Genomic DNA, 16,467 nt, shown 5'->3' on the forward strand with positions numbered 1-16,467 from the left:
CATCCCCGCTCTTGGTCAGCCACAGTTCCAGACAAATACACCGATCCCATGGTTGCAGCAAAATACGGCTATGGTCCCACCTATTATGGACCGTGGTTCCAGCTTGGCGTGGTTACCGTCGCAGATGGGCGCAGGCATGGTGTTTCCATCGCAGCTCGCCGTGGTGACCACCCAATTCGCCGCGGTGACTGTCGTGCTTGCCGTGGTGAGCGGTTCCAGCAAAAATGGCTAATAGTTGCAGCTCGCCGGCCGCAGACTCTTTTTGTTCTTGCCGCTGCACTTGGAGCACCATGGCAACCAAGAACAAAGTATGTAGTAAAACATGAACGCTAGTAGCAAAAATCAGACATGGTTGAAGCTTTGAGAAAGCCGGTTGTAGCAAACGAATTGGCCACATCCAGCAAAAATCGAAAGCAACAAAAATTTCCAAAAAACTTGGTTGAAGCATAAAAAATTGCCGGTTCCAGCAAAATCGAAGAATGGTGGTAGCAAAATTTAAGCATGGTTCCAGCAAAATCAAAACAAAAAGGGTGACAACAAAAATTAGGACTGGTTCGAGCATTTGCCATGGTCGGTTCCAGCATCTCCGACAACGAGTTGCAACTTTTGTCTCCGCCGTCGAAGCTTCGCCCATCGCGGTTCCCGCATCTCTGTTCACAGGTTCCAGCATCCCCGCACCATGGTTCCAGGCTTCCAGCAAACGAAAATAGCCGGACACAACAAAGAACCTCCCGCTCGTCCCCGCTTGCAGCACTTGGCTCCGCCGGTGGCCGCGCCGACGGCTGCCGGTTCCAGCATACACCACCGACGGTTGCAGCTTTTGGGCTTGGAGGGTCTAGCACGGCCGCGCCCACCCTCCGCTCTGTGATGCCCCCGATTCAATCGTACACTAATCATGCACGCAAACGTGTACGATCAAGATCAGGGACTCACGGGAAGATATCACAACACAACTCTAAAAGTAAAACAAGTCATATAAGCATCATATTACAAGCCAGGGGCCTCGAGGGCTCGAATACAAGTGCTCGACATAAACAAGTCAACGGAAGCAACAATATCTGAGTACAGACATAAATTAAACAAGTTGCCATAAGATGGCTAGCACAAACTGGGATACAGATCGAAAGAGGCGCAAGCCTCCTGCCTGGGATCCTCCTAAACTACTCCTGGTCGTCGTCAGCGGCCTGCACGTAGTAGTAGGCACCTCCAGTGTAGTAGGAGTCATCGTCGACGATGGCGTCTGGCTCCTGGGATCCAGCATCTGGTTGCGACAAATAGGAAGAAAGGAAAGGGGGAGAAAAGCAACCGTGAGTACTCATCCAAAGTACTCGCAAGCAAGGATCTACACTACATATGCATGGGTATATGTGTAAAGAGGCAATATCGGTGGACTGAACTGCAGAATGCCAGAATAAGAGGGGGATAGCTAGTCCTATCGAAGACTATGCTTCTGGCAGCCTCCGTCTTGCAGCATGTATAAGAGAGTAGATTGAAGTCCTCCAAGTAGCATCGCATAGCATAATCCTACCCGGCGATCCTTCCCTCGTCGCCCTGTGGAAAAGCGATCACCGGGTTGTCTGTGGAACTTGTCTGGGTGTGTTTTATTAAGTATCCGGTTCTAGTTGTCATAAGGTCAAGGTACAACTCCGGGTCGTCCTTTTACCGAGGGACACGGCTATTCGAATAGATAAACTTCCCTGCAGGGGTGCACCACATAACCCAACACGCTCGATCCCATTTGGCCGGACACACTTTCCTGGGTCATGCCCGGCCTCGGAAGATCAACACGTCGCAGCCCCACCTAGGCACAACAGAGAGGTCAGCACGCCGGTCTAAATCCTATGCGCGTAGGGGTCTGGGCCCAACGCCCATTGCACACTTGCATGTTGCGAGGGCGGCCGGAAGCAGACCTAGCCTCCCTAATACAAGAGCAGGCGTTCCAGTCCAATCCGGCGCGAGCCGCTCCGTCGCTGACGTCAAGAAGGCTTCGGCTGATACCACGACGTCGAGTGCCCATATCTTTCCCGCGTAGATGGTTAGTGCGTATAGGCCAGTGGCTAGACTCAGATCAAATACCAAGATCTCGTTAAGCGTGTTATTCTGAAGTAACCGCGGACGCCGTCCAGGGCCAGGCCCACCTCTCTCCTAGGTGGTCTCAACGTGCCCTGTCGCTCCGCCACAAAGTAACAGTCGGGGGGCGTCGGGAACCCAGGCCCACCTCTACCGGGATGGAGCCACCTGTCCTTTCAGCCCCCACATCGGAATCACTTGCGGGTACTCAACAAGCTGACCCGACTTTAGTCACCATCTGTATAGTATGTATATATGTATAGTATATACCCGTGATCACCTCCCAAGTGATCACGGCCCGATAGTATAGCAAGGCAGACTGACAAGAATGTAGGGCCAATGATGATAAACTAGCATCCTATACTAAGCATTTAGGATTGTGGGTTAGGTATCAACGACTGTAGCAACAATGATAGGCTATGCAACAGAATAGGAGTAACCGAACAGTAACATGCTACACTACTCTAATGCAAGCAGTATAGAGAAGAATATGCGATATCTGGTGATCAAGGGGGGGGGCTTGCCTGGTTGCTCTGGCAAGAAGGAGGGGTCGTCAACTCCGTAGTCAAACTGGGGGCGCCGATAGCCTCGGATTCTACCGGAAAGAAGTAATGGAGGGGGAACATAATAAATAACAGAGCAATCAATGTTGGGTAACGTTGCAAAAAACAAAAAATTTCCTACTCGTTTCACCAAGATCATCTAGGAGTTCATCTAGCAACGAGTGATTAGATGCATCTACATACCTTTGTAGATCGCGAGCGGAAGCGTTCAAAAGAACGGTGATGATGTAGTCGTACTCGACGTGATCCAAATCACCGATGACCAGCGCCGAACGGACGACACCTCCGCGTTCAACACACGTACGGAACAGCCACGTCTCCTCCTTCTTGATCCAGCAAGGGAGGGAGGAGAGGTTGAGGGAGATGGCACCAACAGCAGCACGACGGCGTGGTGTTGATGGAGCTGCAGTACTCCGGCAGAGCTTCGCTAAGCACTATGGAGGTGGAGGAGGTGTTGGAGAGGGAGAAGGAGGCAACCAAAGGCCAAGGCGTTCAGGTATGAAGTCCCTCCTCTCCCCCACTATATATAGGAGGGCCAAGGGGGGGTGGCCGGCCCTAGGAGATCCAATCTCCTAGGGGGTGCGGCGGCCAAGGGGGGGTTTCCCTCCCCCCCCCCAAGGCACCTAGGAGGTGCCTTCCCCTCCTAGGACTCTTCCCCCTTCAAACCCTAGGCGCATGGGCCTATGTGGGGCTGGTGCCCTTGGCCCATTAGGCCAAGGCGCACCCCCTACAGCCCATGTGCCCCCCCCGGGACAGGTGGACCCACCCGGTGGACCCCCGGGACCCTTCCGGTGGTCCCAGTACAATACCGATAACCCCGAAACTTGTCCCGATGCCCGAAACATGACTTCCCATATATAAATCTTTACCTCCGGACCATTCCGGAACTCCTCGTGACGTCCGGGATCTCATCCGGGACTCCGAACAACATTCGGGTTACTGCATATACATATCCCTACATCCCTAGCGTAACTGAACCTTAAGTGTGTAGACCCTACGGGTTCGGGAGACAAGCAGACATGACCGAGACGACTCTCCAGTCAATAACCAACAGCGGGATCTGGATACCCATGTTGGCTCCCACATGCTCCACGATGATCTCATCGGATGAACCACGATGTCGAGGATTTAATCAATCCCGTACGCTATTCCCTTTGTCTATCGATATGTTACTTGCCCGAGATTCGATCGTCGGTATCCCAATACCTCGTTCAATCTCGTTACCGGCAAGTCACTTTACTCGTACCGTAATGCATGATCCCGTGACCAGACACTTGGTCACTCTGAGCTCATTATGATGATGCATTACCGAGTGGGCCCAGTGATACCTCTCCGTCATACGGAGTGACAAATCCCAGTCTTGATCCATGTCACCCAACAGACACTTTCGAAGATACCCGTAGTCTACCTTTATAGTCACCCAGTTACGTTGTGACGTTTGGCATACCTAAAGCACTCCTACGGTATCCGGGAGTTACACGATCTCATGGTCTAAGGAAAAGATACTTGACATTGGAAAACTCTAGCAAACGAACTATACGATCTTGTGCTATGTTTAGGATTGGGTCTTGTCCATCACATCATTCTCCCAATGATGTGATCTCGTTATCAATGACATCCAGTGTCCATAGTCAGGAAACCATGACTATCTGTTGATCAACGAGCTAGTCAACTAGAGGCTCACTAGGGACATGTTGGTGTCTGTTATTCACACATGTATTACGATTTCCGGATAACACAATTATAGCATGAATAAAGACAATTATCATGAACAAGGAAATATAATAATAATGCTTTTATTATTGCCTCTAGGGCATATTTCCAACAGTCTCCCACTTGCACTAGAGTCAATAATCTAGTTACATTGTGATGAATCGAACACCCATGGAATTCTGGTGTTGATCATGTTTTGCTCTAGGGAGAGGTTTAGTCAACGGATCTGCTACATTCAGGTCCGTATGTACTTTACAAATCTGTATGTCTCCATCTTGAACATTTTCACGAATGGAGTTGAAGCGACGCTTGATGTGCCTTGTCTTCTTGTGAAACCTGGGCTCCTTGGCAAGTGCAATAGCTCCAGTGTTGTCACAGAAGAGCTTGATCGGCCCCGACGCATTGGGTATGACTCCTAGGTCGGTGACGAACTCCTTCACCCATATTGCTTCATGTGCTGCCTCCGAGGCTGCCATGTACTCCGCTTCACATGTAGATCCCGCCACGACGCTTTGCTTGCAACTGCACCAGCTTACTGCCCCACCATTCAAAATATACACGTATCCGGTTTGTGACTTAGAGTCATCCAGATCTGTGTCGAAGCTAGCGTCGACGTAACCCTTTACGACGAGCTCTTCGTCACCTCCATAAACGAGAAACATTTCCTTAGTCCTTTTCAGGTACTTCAGGATATTCTTGACCGCTGTCCAGTGTTCCTTGCCGGGATTACTTTGGTACCTTCCTACCAAACTTATGGCAAGGTTTACATCAGGTCTGGTACACAGCATGGCATTCATAATAGAACCTATGGCTGAGGCATAGGGGATGACGCTCATCTCTTCTATATCTTCTGCCGTGGTCGGACATTGAGCTGAGCTCAATTTCATACCTTGCAACACAGGCAAGAACCCCTTCTTGGATTGATCCATATTGAACTTCTTCAATATCTTATCAAGGTATGTGCTTTGTGAAAGACCTATGAGGCGTCTCGATCTATCTCTATAGATTTTGATGCCTAATATATAAGCAGCTTCTCCAAGGTCCTTCATTGAAAAACTTTTATTCAAGTAGGCCTTGATGCTGTCCAAGAGTTCTATATCATTTCCCATCAAAAGTATGTCATCTACATATAATATGAGAAATGCTACAGAGCTCCCACCCACTTTCTTGTAAACGCAGGCTTCTCCATAAGTCTGTGTAAACCCAAACGCTTTGATCATCTCATCAAAGCGAATGTTCCAACTCCGAGATGCTTGCACCAGCCCATAAATCGAGCGTTGGAGCTTGCACACTTTGTCAGCATTCTTAGGATCGACAAAACCTTCCGGCTGCATCATATACAATTCTTCCTTAAGGAAACCATTAAGGAATGCCGTTTTGACGTCCATTTGCCATATTTCGTAATCATAGAATGCGGCAATTGCTAACATGATTCGGACGGACTTCAACTTCGCTACCGGTGAGAAAGTCTCATCGTAGTCAACCCCTTGAACTTGTCGATAACCCTTAGCGAAAAGCCAAGCTTTATAGATGGTCACATTACCATCTGCGTCTGTCTTCCTCTTAAAGATCCATTTATTTTCTATGGCTCGCCGCTCAACGGGCAAGTCAGTCAAAGTCCATACTTTGTTTTCATACATGGATCCTATCTCGGATTTCATGGCTTCTAGCCATTTGTCGGAATCCGGGCCCGCCATCGCTTCTTCATAGTTCGAAGGTTCACCGTTGTCTAACAGCATGATTTCTAAGACAGGGTTGCCGTACCACTCTGGTGCGGAACGTGTCCTTGTGGACCTTCGAATTTCAGTAGGGGCTTGATCAGAAGTATCTTGATCATTATCATTAACTCCCTCTCTAGTCGGTGCTGGCACCTCAGGAACATTTTCTTGAGTTGCGCCATTTTCCGGTTCAAGAGGTAATACTTCATCAAGCTCTACTTTCCTCCCACTTACTTCTTTCGAGAGAAACTCTTTCTCCAGAAAGGACCCATTCTTGGCAACAAAGATCTTGCCTTCGGATCTAAGGTAGAAGGTGTACCCAATAGTTTCTTTTGGGTATCCTATGAAGACGCATTTTTCCGACTTGGGTTCGAGCTTTTCAGGTTGAAGTTTCTTGACATAAGCATCGCATCCTCAAACTTTTAGAAACGACAGCTTAGGTTTCTTCCCAAACCATAATTCATACGGTGTCGTCTCAACGGATTTCGATGGAGCCCTATTTAAAGTGAATGCGGCAGTCTCTAAAGCATAGCCCCAAAAAGAAAGCGGTAAATCGGTAAGAGACATCATAGATCGCACCATATCTAACAGAGTGCGATTACGACGTTCGGACACACCATTACGCTGAGGTGTTCCAGGCGGCGTGAGTTGTGAAACTATTCCACATTTTCTTAAGTGTGCCCCAAACTCGTGACTCAAGTATTCTCCTCCACGATCTGATCGTAGAAACTTGATTTTTCTGTCACGTTGATTTTCAACCTCACTCTGAAATTCCTTGAACTTTTCAAAGGTTTCAGACTTGTGTTTCATTAAGTAGATATACCCATACCTACTTAAATCATCAGTGAGGGTGAGAACATAACGATAGCCACCGCGAGCCTCAACACTCATCGGACCGCACACATCAGTATGTATGATTTCCAATAAGTCGGTTGCTCGCTCCATTGTTCCTGAGAACGGAGTCTTGGTCATTTTACCCATAAGGCATGGTTCGCACGTGTCAAATGATTCATAATCAAGAGACTCTAAAAGTCCATCTGCATGGAGCTTCTTCATGCGTTTGACACCTATGTGACCAAGGCGGCAGTGCCACAAGTATGTGGGACTATCATTATCAACCTTACTTCTTTTGGTACTCACATTATGAACATGTGTAGCATCACGTTCGAGATTCATAAAGAATAAACCATTCACCATAGGAGCATGACCATAAAACATATCTCTCATAAAAATGGAACAACCATTATTCTCAGATTTAAAAGAGTAGCCATCTCGAATTAAACGAGATCCCGATACAATGTTCATGCTCAAAGCTGGCACTAAATAACAATTATTAAGGTTTAAAACTAATCCCGAAGGGAGATGCGGAGGTAGCGTGCCGACGGCGATCACATTGACCTTGGAACCATTCCCGACGCGCATCGTCACCTCGTCCCTTGCCAGTTTCCGCTTATTCCGCAGCCCCTGCTTTGAGTTACAAATGTGAGCAACTGCACCGGTATCAAATACCCAGGAGCCACTACGGGCACTAGTAAGGTACACATCAATTACATGTATATCACATATACCTTTTGTTTTGCCGGCCTTCTTATCCGCTAAGTACTTAGGGCAGTTCCGCTTCCAGTGACCGCTTCCCTTGCAATAAAAGCACTCAGTCTCGGGCTTGGGTCCATTCTTTGGCTTCTTCCCGACAGCTTGCTTGCCGGGCGCGGCAACCTCCTTGCCGTCCTTCTTGAAGTTCTTTTTACCCTTGCCTTTCTTGAACTTAGTGGTTTTATTGACCATCAACACTTGATGTTCCTTCCTGACTTCTACCTCTGCTGATTTCAGCATAGCAAATACTTCAGGAATGGTCTTTTCCATCCCCTGCATATTGAAGTTCATCACAAAGCTCTTGTAGCTTGGTGGAAGCGACTGGAGGATTCTGTCAATGACCGCATCATCCGGGAGATTAACTCCCAGCTGAGTCAAGCGGTTATGCAACCCAGACATAGTGAGTATGTGCTCACTGACAGAACTGTTTTCCTCCATCTTACAGCTGAAGAATTTGTCGGAGTCTTCATATCTCTCGACCCGGGCATGAGCTTGGAAAACCATTTTCAGCTCTTCGAACATCTCATATGCTCCATGTCTCTCAAAACGCTTTTGGAGCCCCGGCTCTAGGCTGTAAAGCATGCCGCACTGAACGAGGGAGTAGTCATCGAAACGTGCCTGCCAAGCGTTCATAACATCTTGTTCTGCAGGGAGAACGGGTGCGTCACCAAGCGGTGCTTGTAGGACATAATCTTTCTTGGCAGCTATGAGGATGATCCTCAGGTTCCGGACCCAGTCCGTATAGTTGCTGCCATCGTCTTTCAGCTTAGTTTTCTCTAGGAACGCGTTGAAGTTGAGGACTACATTGGCCATTTGATCTACAAGACATATTGCAAAGATTTTAGACTAAGTTCATGATAATTAAGTTCAACTAATCAAATTATTAGTGAACTCCCACTTAGATTAGACATCCCTCTAGTCATCTAAGTATTACATGATCCGAGTTAAACTAGACCGTGTCCGATCATCACGTGAGACGGACTAGTCAACATCGGTGAACATCTTCATGTTGATCGTATCTTCTATACGACTCACGCTCGACCTTTCGGTCTTCTGTGTTCCGAGGCCATGTCTGTACATGCTAGGCTCGTCAAGTCAACCTAAGTGTTTGCATGTGTAAATCTGTCTTACACCCGTTGTATGTGAACGTCTGAATAAAACACCCGATCATCACGTGGTGTTTTGAAACAGCGAACTGTCGCAACGGTGCACAGTTAGGGGGAACACTTCTTGAATTTATTGTGAGGGATCATCTTATTTACTATCGTCGTTCTAAGTAAACAAGATGCAAAACATGATAAACATCACATGCAATCAAATAATAAACGTGACATGATATGGCCAATATCACATAGCTCCTTTGATCTCCATCTTGGGGCTCCATGATCATCTTGTCACCGGCTTGACACCATGATCTTCATCATCATGATCTCCATCATCGTGTCTCCATGAAGTTGCTCGCCAACTATTACTTCTACTACTATGGCTAACGCGTTTAGCAATAAAGTAAAGTAATTTACATGGCGTTTCTTGATGACACACAGGTCATATAAAAGAATAAAGACAACTCCTATGGCTCCTGCCGGTTGTCATACTCATCGACATGCAAGTCGTGATTCCTATTACAATAGCATGAACATCTCATACATCACATATAGATCATTCATCATTCATCATTCATCACAACTTTGGCCATATCATATCACAAACCACTTGCTGCAAAAACAAGTTAGACGTCCTCTAATTGTTGTTGCAAGTTTTACGTGGCTGAATTAGGGTTCTAGCAAGAACGTCTTCTTACCTACGTTAAAGCCACAACGTGATTTGTCAACTTCTATTTACCCTTCATAAGGACCCTGTTCATCGATTCCGCTCCAACTAAAGTGGGAGAGACAGACACCCGCCAGCCACCTTATGCAACTAGTGCATGTTAGTCGGTGGAACCGGTCTCACGTAAGCGTACGTGTAAGGTTGGTCCGGGCCGCTTCATCCCACAATACCGCTGAAGCAAGAAAGGACTAGTAACGGCAAGAAAGTTGACAAATCTACGCCCAGAACAAATTGTGTTCTACTCGCGCAAGAAGAACTACGCATAGACCTAGCTCATGATGCCACTGTTGGGTAACGTTGCAGAAAACAAAAATTTTCCTACTCGTTTCACCAAGATCATCTAGGAGTTCATCTAGCAACGAGTGATTAGATGCATCTACATACCTTTGTAGATCGCGAGCGGAAGCGTTCAAAAGAACGGTGATGATGTAGTCGTACTCGACGTGATCCAAATCACCGATGACCAGCGCCGAACGGACGGCACCTCCGCGTTCAACACAGGTACGGAACAGCCACGTCTCCTCCTTCTTGATCCAGCAAGGGAGGGAGGAGAGGTTGAGGGAGATGGCACCAGCAGCAGCACGACGGCGTGGTGTTGATGGAGCTGCAGTACTCCGGCAGAGCTTCGCTAAGCACTATGGAGGTGGAGGAGGTGTTGGAGAGGGAGAAGGAGGCAACCAAAGGCCAAGGCGTTCAGGTATGAAGTCCCTCCTCTCCCCCACTATATATAGGAGGGCCAAGGGGGGGGGGGTGGTCGGCCCTAGGAGATCCAATCTCCTAGGGGGTGCGGCGGCCAAGGGGGGGTTTCCCTCCCCCCCAAGGCACCTAGGAGGTGCCTTCCCCACCTAGGACTCTTCCCCCTTCAAACCCTAGGCGCATGGGCCTATGTGGGGCTGGTGCCCTTGGACCATTAGGCCAAGGCGCACCCCCTACAGCCCATGTGCCCCCCCGGGACAGGTGGACCCACCCGGTGGACCCCCGGGACCCTTCCGGTGGTCCCGGTACAATACCGATAACCCCGAAACTTGTCCCGATGCCCGAAACAGGACTTCCCATATATAAATATTTACCTCCGGACCATTCCGGAACTCCTCGTGACGTCCGGGATCTCATCCGGGACTCTGAACAACATTCGGGTTACTGCATATACATATCCCTACATCCCTAGCGTAACTGAACCTTAAGTGTGTAGACCCTACGGGTTCGGGAGACAAGCAGACATGACCGAGACGACTCTCCGGTCAATAACCAACAGCGGGATCTGGATACCCATGTTGGCTCCCACATGCTCCACGATGATCTCATCGGATGAACCACGATGTCGAGGATTTAATCAATCCCGTACGCTATTCCCTTTGTCTATCGATATGTTACTTGCCCGAGATTCGATCGTCGATATCCCAATACCTCGTTCAATCTCGTTACCGGCAAGTCACTTTACTCGTACCGTAATGCATGATCCCGTGACCAGACACTTGGTCACTCTGAGCTCATTATGATGATGCATTACCGAGTGGGCCCAGTGATACCTCTCCGTCATACGGAGTGACAAATCCCAGTCTTGATCCATGTCACCCAACAGACACTTTCGAAGATACCCGTAGTCTACCTTTATAGTCACCCAGTTACGTTGTGACGTTTGGCATACCCAAAGCACTCCTACGGTATCCGGGAGTTACACGATCTCATGGTCTAAGGAAAAGATACTTGACATTGGAAAACTCTAGCAAACGAACTATACGATCTTGTGCTATGTTTAGGATTGGGTCTTGTCCATCACATCATTCTCCCAATGATGTGATCTCGTTATCAATGACATCCAGTGTCCATAGTCAGGAAACCATGACTATCTGTTGATCAACGAGCTAGTCAACTAGAGGCTCACTAGGGACATGTTGGTGTCTGTTATTCACACATGTATTACGATTTCCGGATAACACAATTATAGCATGAATAAAGACAATTATCATGAACAAGGAAATATAATAATAATGCTTTTATTATTGCCTCTAGGGCATATTTCCAACAATCAAAGCATCACAAAGCGTAACAAGGCAATACGCGGTGTCCGGTGTGCCCTAACGCCGTAGTAGGTGATACCGGCGAAAGGGGGAAACATCCGGGAAAGTATCCCCGGTGTTTCACGTTTTCGGTCAGATGAACCGGAGGTGAAATGTTGCAGGTTCACTATGCTAGGGACGCGTGGCGGACAAACGGGTTGCGTATCTGGATTCGTCTCGTCGTTCTGAGCAACTTTCATGTACAAAGTTTTTCCATCCGAGCTACAGTTTATTTTATATTAATTTTAAAATATTTAAATCATTTTTAGAATTTACTTAATTATTTTAAATCAACATTATCCACAATAGTGTATGCAGACATCATCATGATGTCAGCATGACGTCAGCAGTCAACAGAGGTGTTGACTGGTCAAACTGACGCGTGGGTCCGTTCTGCCATAGACTGATAACTAATTAACAATTACTTAGTTTAATTAGCAGGTTAAGTAAATTTAACTAGTTAACTAATCAGGATTTCATTAAGTTAATTAATTAATTAATATTTGTATTTACTTATTTATCTATTTATTTTTAATTCTTTTTTTAAACATTCAGGGGGTGTGGGGCCCACTTGTCATTGGCCCCGGGGCCTTAGCGGATCGGGCGCAGGGGCGCATCTAGGCGGGCGTAACCGCCCGAATGAGGGGACGCGGGTGCGGGCGGCCAGCGTGGTGAGGCCACGGCGGGGCAAACAGGGATTAGCAGGGCAGGCGCCGGAGCGCCGGAGGTGGCCGCGGGCATGGCGTCGCGGTTCAGGCGACGCGGGCGCGGGAAGGGGTCGCGATGCGCGGTCGAGCGGGTGCGACCGAGGCTGTGGTGGCCGCGAGGACGACGCGGGTGGCCGTGGCGCGGTGACCACGGGGCGAAGGGCACAGCCGGACGGCGCGGCGCATGGCCAGGGCGCGGCCCGACCGCGGTGAGCGCGGGGCCGGAGCGCGCGAGGCGCGGTCGCGGCCGGAGCGGAGCAACGGTGAGCGCGGGGCGAGGGAGAGAGGAGGACCGGGGTCCTCACCGAGGTTCGTAGGGGTTCAGGGCAGCAGGCTCGACGGAGGTCAGGGACGACGTGCGGCGTGGCGACGAGAAGACGAGGACGACGGGGCGGTGGTGACTCGGGTAGTTCGGCGAGGAGGGTGACGGGGACGACGACGCTGGAGGAGAAGCAGGCCGGCGGAGGAACGCTCCGGTGAGGCGGCGTCCGGGCGTCGCGGCGACCTCCTCCTCCGATCCCGATCCAATCGGTGGAGAGAGGGAGGGGAGATATTTCGGGGGGGAGTGGGGTGTCGGTGGGGGGTTCGGGGTACGGGTGAGTCGATAAGGGGAGTGGGGGGGAGAGGTCGGCCTGGTGGCCCGGTTGGGCTGCAGGCCTGCTGGGCCGGAGCCCGGGGGTTCTTTTCCTCTTTTTTTTGTTAGTTTTGTTTTCTGTTTGTTTCATTTCTTTTTACTTATTTTTCTTTTCTATTTATTTTTTAGTTTCCTCTAAGTTTCTGTTTTATAAAAATTACCGCTAGTACCTAAACCTGCATTTATAATCATACTACTGCCACAACAATTATTTACCCAAAACAAAATAGTTTAATATTTAATAAAATCCAATATGTATTTATTTAATTGTTTTAACTACTGTTTTAATTACCTAATTGCATTTAAACCTTTTGTAACAATGTGGTTTCTCCACCATTACTAATTATACATTATTTGGCCCACTCCGAACATTTTTGTTTTAATGTTTGAAAACTTTTGTTGTTTGACATATTTTGAATTTGACTTTTAATCGTTTTTGAACCATCGCGAGATCAACAACAGTAACCGAGGTGACGTGGCATCATTAAAGTGTGATTACTGTAGCTTAATTATCCGGGCGTCACAATTCTCCTCCACTACATGAAATCTCGTCCCGAGATTTAGGAGCGGTTATAAGGGGGAAGGGATCTGGTTACAAAATTCTAACGATTCTTCTCGGTCATAGTTGCTCTTCTCGAAGAGGTCGTTCCATTACATTCATGTCTTCAGTCCTCTACTTCAAGTCATCATGATGAAGTCGTCGTCCTTCCTTCAGGATCTTCACCGTACTTACGAAAGGGTAAGAAGGGAAATTCTATATGGATGGATTCTAACAAGATCGAGCATCAGACGGTCAACTCAGGGAAGAAGCACAAGTATCTCTCGATTTGAAACTTAATAAGATATCAAGAGCAAAGTAAGAGGGTACCATGAGAAGTTTCAAACGGATAGGCAATCGTTCGATGCCTAATCAGAAGGTGAAAGGGTTTAGGGCAACGAGAATAGGTATTGCGCCTCATACCAGAATAGATCACTAGATAGGTGGTCCGTGAATTACATACAAGTCAAGCGCGAGGAACAACCTTGGGAACAGGTGGTGCACAGGAGAGTCAGGTTTCGATCCTGTAGAACTGTGGGTTATGGGCCCACCATGTGGGATAAAAGTAGGAGGAGTGGTGACATATTGCATGGTCATGATAGCAAGGCATGTCAGAGGGTAGTCTGTCAGTTATGTCGGCAACAACATCGGTACCAAGGGCGAGGGACGAAGAGAACCATTCTCCTGCTCATTGAATGAGGCGGACCATTAGGCAAAGTTCTCGTCCATCGATGGTTACCGGAATGTCATCAACAATAGTAACAGGGTCTTACCGACACGAATGTACACCTAGGTGTTTACATAAGCAGAAGAATATTACTGCTTAGATCATATAGATCACCGGAAAGGTTAAACAAAACAATGGAAAGAAAAAGGTGATCATCAGATTAAATGGAACAATGGAAAGAAAAATGTGTTTAAACACATTATTCAGGGGTATATCCTTCCCAAGGACAAACAGAGCATGATATCCACGACAAGATATAATGTAGAAAACCCTTTAGGAAAGGAGGGAGAAATTTCATGACATTACCCATACAACGGTGTTTGGATAATTTGATAATGAAAATTTAGCATTGCGCTTCAAATGTTCCTATTGAAAATCGGAGTACCATAGACATGCTTCGGGATAGCATTGACATGGTCAACAGGTGAAGATCAGACTTCGGAAACAAAAAGGATCCATCAGGAATAACTTATAGAATAAGTATTACAATTTCCTCGAGGAAGAAAGGTTATCCTTGCAAAAGAAATTATAATGATATGTCCTCCATCCAGGGTAGGCATGACATCATATTAGCGGGTCATCAAAGGACCAACATCATAACTCCTAGAAAGTTGTCCCAACCATCATATCTGACCGAGATTCAGATCCGATTGGTGTCATGATACCTCAGACTCAGGATGCCCGAGAAGAAAAGGTGCACCACAAATCGATGAAAGGACATTGCAAGATTCTTGGGAAATGAACTATGGGAACGGGTTCCTGAAACAATACTTCATCATTAAACCAATGAGAGGATGAGGAGGTGGCTGTTGGGCTCAGCGACAATTCATCGAGAATTCCAAACGGATGGGTTTCCACAATAATGTGAACAAGAAGATGACACTTGTCAATTCAAATGATATAATGTTGTATGCTCGAGTAAAACTTACACCATCAATCATTAGTTGAAAGGTGTGCCGAAATATGACCTTAGGCAACAAGATCAATGTTAGAGTGACGACTCAATAACCAAAAGTCTAAGAACGAACTATCGATCATTAACTTCAAAGCAATAGGGTTGCTAGAAGTACAGAACTCAAACAATATCGTTAGCATATTGGTATCCTGGTTAAAAACGACATGGGGACCAAGGAAGAATGGTGATGGTGAGAAGTATCATCATACCGAGAATTTCTACGAGGTGGAGCAATCCCCACAACATTCTCGACAGAAAAGACAGTAACACTTCAAGGCAGAACACGACACTAGCTGGAGAGCAAGTTGTATTCATAATGTGGTCAAGTTCACAATGAAAGGAAGTCAAGGGTGTTGTCGATGATAATAAAAATCATCGAGGGCAAGCAGGGTATTTCTCATCATGAACGCAATTGACATCTCGGAATAAGTCAAAGTGTTGAAGGTGATCCGACACATTTGTCGGGAGGTTTCGAGAGGATGCAATTAAACACCAATGGCAACAAGTAAGGGAATGATGAAGTGGCAAGTTATAGGATCAATATATAAGATGCAAGCTCGAAACCAAAGTTGCCTTTCAAGACAAGTAACATGATGTTGAAAGCTCTACGTAAGTCGTGCTCACACACTAAAGAATTTGTGCACCAGAGAAGGACGAGGTAGCACAGTTAAAGATAGCAAGACCATGATGCAGCCGATAGTCTAGGAATGACCAGATTGGATTCAGATTTTTCCCAGTAAAAATACTAGGGGTATTTGATTTGTAGTGTAGAATAATTTCACTAGTCAGTGTCCTCGGTTGACAACAACCCAGAACCCGTAGAGTGTTACGACAAGGAAAGACATTGCTTCAACAAAGTTAGTAAGATGTGGTGCAATGGCAAGACATCTTCGAGATAGCAGGGGGTAATACTCGACGACAGATCAAAGTAGATATTGGACTGGTGTATTGCTCTGCAAAAGACAAGTGCTTAAACTAGCACGAGAAATGGTATTTAAAGGAGAACATGGTCGGGACCATGATTGCAAAGGACCAAACATGGATACTAGATGAACCTATATCAAGGAAATAATTATTATTACAAGAAGTTTCCATGATAGGATCTACATCGCGTCCATGGGCATGAACACCAGTTCAAGGTCGACTCCCACTTCTCCGATGCATGACCTTTGATTCACTTCTCACTTTCGAAGAAGTTGTAGTGTTGAAATTTTATCTGGCAAAATACCAGAAGAGTATGACTCGTGAAAACTTTTGAGTTCACCCATATTAAGGAAGGCATAGGTTCAACCCATCGGGGTATCGTGGAAACATATACCACAAGCTTCAATAGTAAATACCACCAGCTCGAAAGCAAAG

This window comes from Triticum aestivum, chromosome 4B (genome assembly GCF_018294505.1).
Source record: "Triticum aestivum cultivar Chinese Spring chromosome 4B, IWGSC CS RefSeq v2.1, whole genome shotgun sequence".
In the NCBI taxonomy this organism is placed as follows: Eukaryota; Viridiplantae; Streptophyta; class Magnoliopsida; order Poales; family Poaceae; genus Triticum; species Triticum aestivum.